This window comes from Tursiops truncatus, chromosome 8, assembly GCF_011762595.2.
Source record: "Tursiops truncatus isolate mTurTru1 chromosome 8, mTurTru1.mat.Y, whole genome shotgun sequence".
NCBI classification, from domain to species: Eukaryota; Metazoa; Chordata; class Mammalia; order Artiodactyla; family Delphinidae; genus Tursiops; species Tursiops truncatus.
The window spans coordinates 58,235,009-58,247,434 of NC_047041.1; the positions used below are offsets into that span (position 1 = coordinate 58,235,009).

Genomic DNA, 12,426 nt, shown 5'->3' on the forward strand with positions numbered 1-12,426 from the left:
TATCCTGGGGTGATGATTTTTCACCTTCAGGCAGATTGAGATAAAAGGAATAAGTTGCCCAGCACTGGGCTTGGCATGTAGTAGGTGCTCAAATTAATGACACCCAATCTCAGCCCTGGACACAGGACCTAGGAATGCCTGCCAAACCCCAGACCCTCGACCCTCATCTGTGTGTATGCTGGCAGGATGGGTGGAAAGCTCCCATTCTCTAGGCCAGGGAAGTTGCCTGGCAGCCAGGACCTCAGGCTGCCACCTTTATAAAGCCAAGGAATCCTTGGGCCCTCTGACTAGAATCTTCCCCACCACCCTGCTCCTGAGAGATGTGGGCCCAGGGAGAGAAATAGGATTTTCTCGAAGAAAAGTGGGTAAGGACTTTCTGGAGGAGGTCAGGGACTGGTCTTCCAGCTTCCAACTGCCCCTTTCCGCTCTGTGGGTGGGGCGGTTTGTGGCTTGTCCCTCCCAGGGAGAGGGGCGGCAAGAGGCAGAGAGACTCAGGAAGAGATGAAGACTCAGAGGGCGGATGTGGTGGAGGTAGACCGGAGCCTCAGGAGATGGAGACGGACCTGTGAGCAGCGAGAGGGACAGGAGAGACGCAAAGATCGACCTGTCCGCAAGGCGGGCCAGGCTAGAGGACTCGAACACCCTGACTAGGCGTGGCCGGGAAGGGGGCGGGTCCCTGGGAAGGGGGCGTGTCCCTGCTCCCTTCCCGGTCCTCCCCTCCCCGGGGCGTCACGTGGGGCGGGCGGAAGCGCCCGGCAGGGTGGGCGCGCCCGGCCTGTGGCCGCGACTTGGCTGCACCAGCGTCAGTGGTGGCCCCGGGACCCCGGGTCCCCGCGTCCCCGCGTGGAGTCTTCGCTCAGAACAGGTCAGTGCGGCTGCCGGGCCCTCCCCGTCCGCTGCTCCTTGGCCAGGTGTGGCCAGGAGTTTCCCCATTCCGCAGAAGGGAACGCCGAGGCCGCGCGGCGACTCTGCGCCCGGCGGCTACTTCCGCGGGCGTTTCTCTGGGTCACGTCGTCTGTTCTGACTGGTGGTGGTGATGGGGTCGCCTCTGGAGGATGCGCGGTCGGGCTAGAGACGGTAGGGAGGAGGACGAACCGGCGGGACAGGGGGCTTCCAGCCTTCAGCCCTTTGGCGTGAAGTCTCTGACGTTCCGGAGCCAACTCGCCCTCGGGCACCTTGATTTTCTCATCGGTGAAATGAAGGCTCCCACTTCGTTGACTGCGGAGACCCTTACCGGTCTGCAAGTTCGTATGACCTTATGCGCTGGACCTGGGGCTCCACTGATCTTGGGCAGACTACTTCCGGGCTCTGCGCCTCAATTCCCCACCAGTAAATGGGGGCATGGCTTCCCAAGAGCCCCTACCTGGCCCAGTTGCTGCAAAAAGAAAGTGTGTGTTCACTGAATGGGGTCAAGCCGGGAGTGGGTTATTGGGACTGGAGAGAGCAGACTCCGAGTGCAGCCTGAGGGCATGGGGTGGGCGTTTGGTCCCAGATCTCCAGGGCGTGGTTTTTAGTGCTGGGGAACTCTGGTCGGTATCTGGCATATGCACCCTCACTCCCCCAAAGCTCCTGTCCTGGGGAGCCTTCCCCAGTCCCCAGGGCTGCAGGGTTGGACAGATATATGGAGGTACTCAGAGAAGGATTTGACTGTTTGCCGAGCAAGGTCCAGACAGAGGCACCCAGGATACCTGTCCTCGGAGAGCAGAGTGTCCAGGCTAGGAGAGACCTCCCAGCAAGCTCATTACAGGGTAGAAGGAGCCCTGCGGAGTCAGAAGACAGGTGCAGACAGGTACTGGGATGGAATCAGGCACTGGGACTCTTGGAGGCCCAGGAAGGAGGAGATGGTTGGAATGGGCCTTGGCAGTTAAGTGGTAGTTCACAAGGATAAGGACCCTCAGAGGAGGGTAAAGCTTGTGCAGAGGCAGGAACTTGCATGGTGTGTTTGAGGAACGGCAAGGAGATGGAAGTGGCTGGAATGGGTAGCAGGGGTAGAGTGTAGAGAGAACCAATCCCCCGGTCCCGTGGCTGGTTGAGGGTTGTCTAGACCCTGGCTTGGGGAATCCTGTCTTCCCATTTGCTGCTTGCTCACTGGAATAGGGCAAGAGGGGGTTGTCCCAGGCAGAGCCCTGACAACGGTGAGGTGGAAGTGGGCAGATTGCTCCCAGGCCTCCCCAGTCAGACCCAGCCTCACCCCCACCATCTCTTGGACTCCAGCCGTGCCTTTCCACACATCACGCCTCAGCCCTTTGTGCAGGTTGCTTGTCCTCCCCCCTACCCTACAGAAGTTTTCTCCTCTTCCAAACCTCCCAGGTCCTTTGGGTCTTAAGAGATGGGCCTTCTCCTGCCTAGCCTTTCAGTGAGTGCTGTGTAGGGCACCACTTAGGAAGGGTCTCCTTGGAGCTCTGTGGGGAAGGGGACTGCAGAATCGTGGGGATGACTGGGACCTGGGATGGTCCCTGTGCAGCCACCAAACACTACGTGACTGTAAGTTCCCAAACCTCTCCATTTCTCCATCTGCTGGGTTGGGTGATAAGCCCTGGCCCCATGCTCCAAAGAGAGACTGCTGGAGCAAGAATTGGGCCTGAGTCTAATTCCTTCCCCCAGCAGTGAGTGTTTGAATGAAGAAAAGGGAGAACCTGGGGGGAAGGGGTCACTTCAGAGGGGTAAGGGGCCTCTGAGAGTCCTAGGGGCTAGTTGTGGACTAGACTAGTACAAAGCCCTAGGACAGAGGGGAGTCCCCTCCACTCTCCGGGGGCCCTCTCCCCTCCCCACCCCACTCTCCCTTTGGCCAAGCTCAAAGCCAGCCAGCTGATGCCCAAACAAGTGGCCTCTGTTCCCAGGATGGGGGGAGGGGAGGCAGGACCTGGGCTGCAGGGCCTGGGCTGCAGGCCCGTCTGTCCAGCACTGACCCTGGCCCCCCGTCCTTCACTCTGGATCTTAACCCTTGGGGGCCTGAGATGGGCCCTGGACTGCTTGAAGGCTGGTACCCCTTACCCACCAGCTGCCCCCGCCACCCCACTTTAGGGTCCCAGGGGTTCTGTTGCAGCAGGAGGGGGTGCCGTAGGACATGAATTGGAAATGGAGAAGGAAAGGAGGGAATGGAGGTGGGAGGGAGGCTGAAGCAGATATGGCCATGTACAGAGATCACTTGGCCCAGAAGCTTTTCTCATAGATGAGGAGACTGAGGCCAGGGACCAGAGCTCAGACCAGGATCACACAGCGAGCCCTAGTGGGGGTCAGGACTGACCCGACTCCTAGTCTGGGCCCTCTTGGGGAGAAGAAAGGGAAAGGGAGGGACCTCTACTTGATTTGAATACCTACGGTGTGCCTGACACTGCGTATTTGTTAATTTATTTAACTTTACATCATTCCATGAGACAAGGGTCATCCTCCAGTAAGACAGGGGAAGAAACAGCCTCGGAGAGAGCTGAGTAATAATATCAGCGAGAATGATGCCAGCAAACATGCACTCGGCACCTTTGTGGGCACTATTACGAATGTTAACCAGTTTCATCCTCCCAACAAGCCTAGAAGTTAGGCACCATTCTACAGATAAGGAAACTGAGGCACAGAGAGGTTAAGTAACTTGCCCAAGATCATGGCAAGTTAAGTGGTAGAGGCAGTATCAGGACCCAGGCATTTGTTTACCTCCTTTGGCCTGACTTCCCCTCCCCCAGCCTGACGTCACTCCTTGAACGCAGTCCAGGGTCCCACTCAGTTAGGGGCTTTCCCCTGGGTGGTGGCCAAGGCAGCCTCAAGCAGAGTGTGACCCCAGCCATGCAGACCCGGCCCTCCCTTAGGAGCAGAGTCCAGTCCTTGGGGCGGCCCCTGTCACCCCCTCCTCTGGTCTCTGTCAGGCTGGACTCTTCCCCCTCCATAGCCCTGCATGGAGGGGCACTTCATGTTTCAGGAAGGGGCTCTGCACCAAGGGTCTGAACAGCAGGAGGGTGTGGGGAGGCCCTCAGAGATCCCCTACAAGTACAGTCCCAGTGGAGCTCAGGGACTCAACACCAGTATCCCCAGCCCTGATCAGAGAGGACATCTTGTTCACCTAGCCCCCCTCCACCCCCCCCACCACTGTCAGGCCCCCAGACCTGTAGATTCCAATCAGGGTTCTGGAGAGGACAGTCTCAGCCCCAAAAGGCAGGTGACCTCAGGTTCAGGGATGGCCTGGGGTGGTGGGGAGGGAGGGCAGTTCATGGCTGGTCTTCCACATGACCTTCCTGTGGAATTTCTCTCTGTCTCATCCTTTGGAACATAGTTCAGAAGGGAAAAAAGATTCTGTCCCATAAACAGGGCGTCTGTCCCAGACCATTGAGACAATCAGAGTCGCTGGGAGGGGATGTGGAGTTAAGTGACCAATTCAATAACAAAATTATTATTTAATAGTAGTAATAATAGTAGCAGTAGCTACTGTTTTTTTGGAAGCTTACTATGTGCCAGACACTGTGCTAAACATTTTATGTACTGATTTCATTTAATCCTCAACAATAGTCGTATGGGGTAGGCACTGTTCCCATTTTACAGATGAAGAAACTGAGGCCTCGAGAAGTTAAGTAATTTTCCTGAGATCATTTATTATATAGAAGAACTGGGAGTCTGAATTTCTCTAGCTTCACAGTGAGAACCCTGAGCACTGGGAGACACTGCAGGCAGACAAGATCCAAACCCTGTGCTTCTCTGGGAACTCCCAGTCGGGTGGCAGGCAGGGACTGGAGGGCCGCCGGGGCAGGTGACATTACTGGTGACGCGCTGTGGGGATGGGATGCCTGCTCGCAGGCTGGACTGGCTTCTGTCAAGTCTTAGCCCCCAGGGGCCCAGCCCTAGGATGAGCAGCTCCTGCCCACTCTTCTTGTCCTGTCCTGTCCAGTTTGGACTTTGTTGAGTACAGTGGTTCTCCTTTTTACTGCTGAGGAAACTGAAGTCAGTAGAAGTTAAGTGACTTGTCTAGAGTCTTTCAGCTGAGGAAAGGGAGAGCTGGGACTGGCACCAAGGGAGGGGGCTCTGAGGCCTGCACTCTACCTCCCTGCCTGGTCAGGGCCTCCTGGGCCTCGGAAGCCCTGAGCTTCCTTCAGATACTGCTCACCTTGCCTTGTCACAGTGTCCAAGTCTTTCTCTCTGGCCAAACCAGGAAACTGATTCCTCTCAAGGTGCCTGGGGTTTGGTACAGCTGGGTGTCAGTGACTGAACGAACAAACCTGGGGAACATGGTTGCAGAGCTAAGAGGCCAAGAAGCAGAGACCAGCTGTGGTCAAGAGTGTGACGCTCATGGCCAGTGGGGTCCAGAGGAAGATTCAGGGGTCAGAGCGCATCCCCCCTCCCCACTGGGAAGGAGAAATGTGGCAAAATCTTCCTCCTCCTCATTGTTTTCATTGTTGTGAGAGCAAAAGATTGTGAGGGCAATTGGGACAATTGGGACCTCTCACAGCCACTCCTCTGTCCCCATTCCCAGGGCAGGGAACTGGAGGTCACACCTGGAATCTCAGCTTCCCAGGGCCTTTGGAGGACCCTGGCCTCACCCTCCCTCCTTCTGGCCAGGCCAGTGCTGGGGTGGCAGGCCCTAGGACAAGGGTAGCGGTAGCAGGGCTAAGCTACCGCTTCGTATTGCTCCCCTCCTCCACAGGTGCCTGGGTCTCCTGTGCCACCTTCCTTCCCTGCCCCTGGGCATCCCCTTCTCTCCTTCCCTCCCCTCCTTCCCACCATAATGCTGGGGCCAGGGCTCTGCCTATAATCAGGCCTGGAGTCAGGAGCTCATGGTCTGTCCCCAGTCTCTGGTTCAGTGACAGGCCTTGGGTTGGTCATGGACTCAGCTTCCCTGGAGCTTCAGGGAGGGAGCAGGAAGCAGCAGCACCTGGGACATCCCAAGCCCCCAGCCCCCAGGTGTGGACAGGTCAGGACAGAAACCAAACAGCGCAGGTAAGGGGGGGCCGGGGAAGGGCTTCTCCATCCCTCTCCACTCCGGCACTCCCTCTCCCCACATTGGGCAGCTGGGATTTTAGGATTCTGAGTCTTGAGACTGTGGGCATTGGGGATCAAGGATTCTAGGGTTTTATGTGCCAAAGATCCCCAGCTTCCAAATTTCCGAAATTCGAGGTGCCGAAAACCTGCAAAGCTTCCAGTTGGGCTGCGTGGATCCTGAGTTGAGGCTGAGCCCTGTGCCACACCTTTGGCCAGCTGGTGCCAGACAGACAAGGCCTGGAGAGTTTCTTGGGGCTGCTTGGTGGTGGTGCCAGGGGGGGAGGCTCTTCATGCCCTTTGCACCCACCACTCCCAGCAGACACGCCGTTGACACACACCTTTCAAGAAATCTGAGAACCAGGTTCTGGAATGGACTAGGTGGTAGCAGAAGAGATAGCCAGCTTAATGGGGGTGGGGAGGAGACAGACAGGGGCCAGGCCTCCTCTTCATTTGTTGGGGGTGGCGCTGTCCTGGATGCCAGGATGGGATTGAGAGGAGGCCCAGGGAGGGCTGGTGGCTGACTGGGTCACAGAGCAAAGCCTGGGCTGTACTGCTGGGCGAACCAGTTCCTCTCAGGGCCGGCATGGAATGTGGCTCAGCAGGCCCAGGTCCAGCTTTGGAGTGTCAAAGCCAGGCTCAAGGGCCCTGAGGGGTGGTGGACAGAGACCTGGGCCCAGGAGCCCCAGGGGAGGCCCTGACCCTCCTCAGGGGGCAGGGAGACTGGACCTTGGCTGAGGGCCTTCTAGTAATTCACAGTGCCTCTCCAGGTCCTTCCGGTGCGCATGTGGGCCTGTGGGCACAGCAGTTGCCCTCAAAGGGCCCTGGGCATGGGAGCGGGAGCTGCCTCATGGGGAAGAGGGCTGTTCCCTCCCCACGAGGGAGGTGCCCTCCTCTTGGAAGACTTCCTGGCTGGGTGAGCTCCTTTCTGCTGCACACGCCTCTGGGGGGGGCGCCGTGCGTGTTCCTGTGTGCGCACGTGTGTGCTCTCAGGCCCAGAAACCTCCTTGGAGGACCTGTGCTTTTTCCTTTGTTTGGGTGCGATCAGCATTCCATGTCCCAATGCGTTGGGGTAGGAGGTACCTGGCTCGGCACCCCTTGACGTGTGAGCTGGATGAGGCTCTTACCCACTTCAGTGGGGACCTTCCCCCAAGCGGGCCGCGGTCTAGTTCTGCAGCTAAAATGTGTTTCCAGAGGCCCTGGCCTGATGGGGAGAAAGGGCCTCCCTGAGCTTTGCCAGATGACAGCAGGACAGCTTTGGGGTGGAGTCTCTCTTGCTTGGGAAAGGGGTGCCAGAGCCTCAGCTAAAGTCCTACCTTTTCCCTCAGACTGGGGCTGTTCCTCTTGCTGTCTCCTCCTTAGCTCTAAAGATGGATAGCTAAGTCTAGGGAGGCCAGAGATCCAGGGAGTATCTAATGGTTCTAGTGGTTCTGTTCCAGGACGTGAATCAAAACACTCCTCTGCCTTTACTGCCTGTGACCTGAAAACCCACCTTTCTCAATGCAGGGCTGGCCTAGCCACTTGGAGATGGAGGGTTACTCCAGTGTCTCTGAGGTCACCTGAGGGGACCTCCCCCTCATAGTTCTTCCAAGGAATAAGCTAGAGGAAGGGGATGGGGTGCTCAGGCTGGGGGGCCTGGGTCCTGTACTGACTCGTGTGGCCCTGGTTGGGTTCTTATCCCTTTCTGGGGCCCACTTTCCCCTTCTGGAAGCGGGAGGATTGGATTAGGAGGTTCCAAAATGCCTAAGGAGCAGGTGCTTGGGCATGTGGGGAGCTAGGAGAAGGCGTGGCTGGGGTCTGGCAGGCAGGAGGCTGGAGCTCTAACTGGTGGGCGCGAGCAGAATGGGAGGCACCTGGTCCTGGGGGCCTAGAGGCCAGGTTCTAGCCACGCTCTGGCCACTGATTGCAGTGTGACCTTGGACAAGTCATCACTTGCTTGGGCTCCTTGCTTTTCACGTGTAAAATTGGGAGATTTCATTCAAGCAGTAGATATTCACTGTCTGCCAACCCTGGGCTGGTAGCTGGGGATGCAGGGAAATCAGACCCCAGTCCTGCCTTCAGGGAGCACCCAGCCAAGGCTGGGGCGAGAAAGAATGTGTGTGTATATGTGACACAGCGACAGATAGTGGCATAGCAGTGTGACCCAGGCTGTGACCGTGGGAGCCAGAAGCTGCTGCCTAGAGCAGGTGACACTTGAACGTGAAGGGCAAGGTAGAGAAAGATGTTCCAGGCGGAGGGAGCCTGATGAGCAAAGTCCTGGAGGCCAAGTGTCCAGTGGTGAGAGTGGAGGGAATGAACCTGGAAAGGGGGAGTAAGTGGCCAGACCCAGAGGGTGGAGGCCCTTTGAGCCCCGCTGGGTAATGGGGAGCCGTGGGAGGGTTAGGCAGGCCAGGGAGGGGGGGATTGGTCTCAGAGATTTCTGGAAGTCTGCGGTGGTTCTCACCTGCTCTGGGGAACAGGACTTGCCCTGTGTGGGTGAGGGCTCCCCCAGCAGTGTTTATCGGGCCAGCACAGCAGGAAGTGGCAGGGGTAGCCACAGAGGTGGAGAGAAGGGGCAGGCCCAGCCACGGAGGGTGCCAAGGAGCCTCAGAGTTGAAGCTTTCGCTCCTAGACCTCTGGACGTGAACCTTAAACCTTGGCACCTACCTCACCCAATTGTCCCTCACCCTGCCCGTGTCACGGGCCCTGTCTCAAGCTCCTGACCAGGGCGAGCCATGCCTCTGTAGACGTCCTTTCACCCATGCCCCCAGTGGCCAGACACTTCTACCACTGGGGATAGAGCCATGAATGAGACAGTGCCCCGTACTGTGGTTGAGGAGACTGACAATGAACAAATAAACATATAATACAGTGTCCGCTAGAAATAAGGGGGGTGTCGAAAAATGACGTGGGGTCAGGAGAGAGGGACTGATGGGGGGCACCTCTTTAGGCAGAGTGGTCAGGAAGGAAGGCCGTGCCGTGCATTTGAGAGGGCGCTGGGAAGAGTATGGGAGTGAGTCATGCAGGTGTCTGGAAGAGCATTTCAGGCAGAGGTAACTCGGGGCCCAGCCCTGAGGCAGGAGCACTCCGAGTCGGTTGGAATAACAGTGAGGCAGGCACAGACCATGCAGGACTGGCGGGCCTTGTCCTGGCTTTGGCTTTACTCTGAGGGAGGTTGGAAGTCACTGGAGGGTGAGAACTGGTAGGTTGGGATCTGTTTTTGTTTTTTGTTTTCTTAAATTTACTTATTTATTTATTTATTTTTGGCTGCGTTGAATCTTCGTTGCTGCACGAGGGCTTTCTCTAGTTGCGGCGAGTGGGGGCTACTCTTCGTCGTGGTGCACCGACTTCTCATTGCAGTGGCTTCTCTTGTTGCGGAGCACGGGCTATAGGTGCGCAGGCTTCAGTAATTGTGGCACACAGACTCAGTAGTTGTGGCACGCAGGCTTTAGAGTGCAGGCTCAGAAGTTCTGGTGCACGGGCTTAGTTGCTTCGCGGCATGTGGGATCTTCCCGGACCAGGGATCAAACCCCTGCCTTCTGCATTGGCAGGCAGATTCTTACCCACTGCGCAACCAGGGAAGTCCCTGGGATCTGTTTTGAAGGCATACATTTATTCCCCACAAGCCCATTATACAGATGATGAAACTGAGACTCAGAGAAGTTATGTGAATTCTTAAGTCTCACAGCAGTAGGACCCATATCTGCCTGCCTCCCTGCCGCCCCACGCACCCTGCTGCCCTTCATGGCTTCCTCTTGTCTGGACAGTGAGGCTGAGTGTCTTAGTGTGGCCTTCAAGGCCCTTCTCAGCCCACACTCATCCTCCCTCCCCTCTCCTGCCTGACTTCCCTGCTCCTGGTCTCCACACTCTCCCCTCTGAGGAGACGGAGTGGAAGGAGGGGCTCCTGTGTGATCTTGGGCAACTTACTGAACCTCTATGAGGCTCAGTTTCTTCCTCATCTGTAAAGTCAGGTTTAAACCATCCACTTTCCAGATCGTCATGAGGATTATATGAAACAATCCATGTAGCAGGCTTGGCACAGCGCCTGGTAGATGGGAAGCACTCCATAACCATGGCTTTTTGTCTTTCTAAGCAGGGATGGCAGGGTCAGATAAGTAGGTTAGAATGTTCCCTGTGAGTGAGAGAGTCTTTCCTTTCTGTTGTCTGGTTATAGAGTCGGGGAGGCTGAGGTCCCACATCCAACTGGAGGCCAGAGCCTGTGGGGCTGGTCCCCTGTCTCCCTCTCTCCCTCTTTTCCTTTCCAGCCCCTGCCCCGCCCATCTGGTCACCTCCACCCACCAACACAGGAGCTTCCTCTTGTCAGGTGCCAGCAAGGGGCCTGCTGATCACTGGCTTTCCATTGCAGGGGCCGCCTAGGGAGAGGGCAGTGTCAGGTCCCTGTTCTCCTGGGCTGCTACTTCTGGGTGCAGAGGAGCCCCAGTCTCTCCTTCTGGGTGGGCAGGCACATCAGGTGCCCAGTTGCCTCAGAGAGGATGGAGTCAAGCAGCCTTCCCTTCCCCTCCCCCATCAGGCCAGGGCTGTCCTCAACCCCGCTGGTGTGTAGTGAGGCTCTGACTGACGTGACTCTGGTTCTGTCCACTCCACTGCCAGGGAGTGCCCTGTGCACTGCCATCCTCCCTGTGGTTAGCCCTGTTTCCTCCTGTTTCTGCCTCATTTGCAGCGTTAAGAGCTCCCCCGCTGCCAGCTCCCGCATGGGGGGCAGTTGTGACAGAGGAGGATCGTCCTGGAGTCACCCTGTGGTACCTCAGGCCTCCCCCTCACCCAGCACCTTTGGTGGGAGAGGTGCTCCCTGCCCTGCCTGGGGAGTCCCCAGCCCAGGAGGGCGTGTCTGTGACTGAGGGGCCGGGGGGCCAGGCCAGAGGCCGTGCTCTCCTGGTGAGAGGGCACCAGGTCTCCACAGGTGCTGTGCGGCTGGCTGGGCACCCCTTCCAGGTGAGAAGGGCCTGAGCTGGGACCTGAAGAGTGAAGGGTTGGGGGCATAGGGCAGGTGGATGTGGGTCTGGGCTGGGGGGTTCAGGTTTGGAGGAGCTCTGTCTTGTGGGGGGGGGGATGGTTAGAGGAGCAGGTAGAGGGTGCTCTGGTTGAAGGTGTGGGGACCAGAAGGGCAGGGAGGAGGGCCCAGGGGTCAGATGGGCTGGGGAGGGGCAGTGGGGATGGAGAGGAGGGATGAGTCAAAAGCGAGGTGATAAGGAGGCAGTTAGAGGAAGGCGAGGGCGTGGTCCAGAGTGATCTGTCTGGAGGTGGGGGAACTGGTAGGGCCAAGGAGCTCAGTGTGTCTTGGACTTTTTTTTTTTAATTGAATTATAGTTGATTTACAATGTTGTGTTAATTTCTGCTGTACAGTAAAGTGATTCAGTTATGCATATATATTCTTTTTCATATTCGTTTCCATTATTTTTTTAATAAAATTGACCATTGTAACCATTTTATTTATTTTTTAGAAATGCTTATTTATTTATTTATTTATGGCTGTGTTGGCTCTTCCTTGCTGCACGCGGGCTTTCTCTAGTTGCAGCGAGCGGGGGCTACTCTTCACTGCAGTGGCTTCTCTTGTGGAGCACAGGCTCTAGGCACACGGGTTTCAGTAGTGTGGCACATGGGCTCAGTAGTTGTGGCTCACAGGCTCTAGAGCGCAGGCTCAGTAGCTGTGGCACACGGGCTTAGTTGCTCTGCGGGATCTTCCCAGACCAGGGCTTGAACCCGTGTCCCCTTCATTGGCAGGCGGATTCTTTTTTTTTTTTTTTTTTTTTTTTTTGCATTACGCGGGCCTCTCACTGTTGTGGCCTCTCCCGTTGCGGAGCACAGGCTCCGGACTCACAGGCTCAGCGGCCATGGCTCACGGGTCCAGCCACTCCGTGGCATGTGGGATCTTCCCGGACCAGGGCACGAACCCGTGTCCCCTGTATCGGCAGGCGGACTCTCAACCACTGCGCCACCAGGGAAGCCCGGCAGGCGGATTCTTAACCACTGCGCCCCCAGGGAAGTCCCTCCGTTATGGTTTATCACAGGATATTGAATACAGTTCCTTATGCTATGCAGTAGGACCTTGTTGTTTATCCGTCACAGACTTTTTGACAGGGCCTGAAAACCAAACCTTTTAACTATCAGCTTCATTTATTGTGAGTTGAGGTACTTCAGACATTCACACTTCATCCTCTCCAGGGTGGAGAGGGGCTTGGGCATGAGGGGGGCCCCCGGTGAGGTTTGGGGGAACATGGGTGAGGGGCAGGGCTAGGGTGGAGTCAGATGCTGTTTAGAGGACAAACCACAGGTACCCTGGCGTCTCATGTTCATAGTGACCCTCAGTCCATTTCTCATTTGAAAGTCTGTGGCCTTCAGTCTGGCCTCCGGATCTGTGGTTGGTGGGGAGGCGGGGATGTCATTTGATAAACTGTGTCTTAGACCTTCAGGAAGATAAGACAGTGAGGGAGGGGTTGAGCTTTGGGGTTCAGTTTCTCATCCTCCAGTCCA

The 12,426-nt window shown here is 56.8% G+C and overlaps 1 protein-coding gene across 8 annotated transcripts in view; it reads left to right on the top strand.

Moving 5' to 3' along the window:
• The first annotated feature begins 713 nt into the window (after positions 1–713).
• ARAP1 (ArfGAP with RhoGAP domain, ankyrin repeat and PH domain 1) overlaps positions 714–12,426 on the top strand; it is a 63,491-nt gene continuing 51,778 nt past the window's right edge. For 5 of the 8 annotated variants that reach the window (XM_033862338.2, XM_073808505.1, XM_073808507.1 and 2 more), the window contains exon 1: positions 715–865. The gene's annotated coding sequence lies outside the window, so the exon portion shown is untranslated. Of the gene's footprint in view, positions 866–12,426 lie in introns of all 8 variants that reach the window. The other 3 variants (XM_073808508.1, XM_033862346.2, XM_033862347.2) reach the window with 2 other exon arrangements.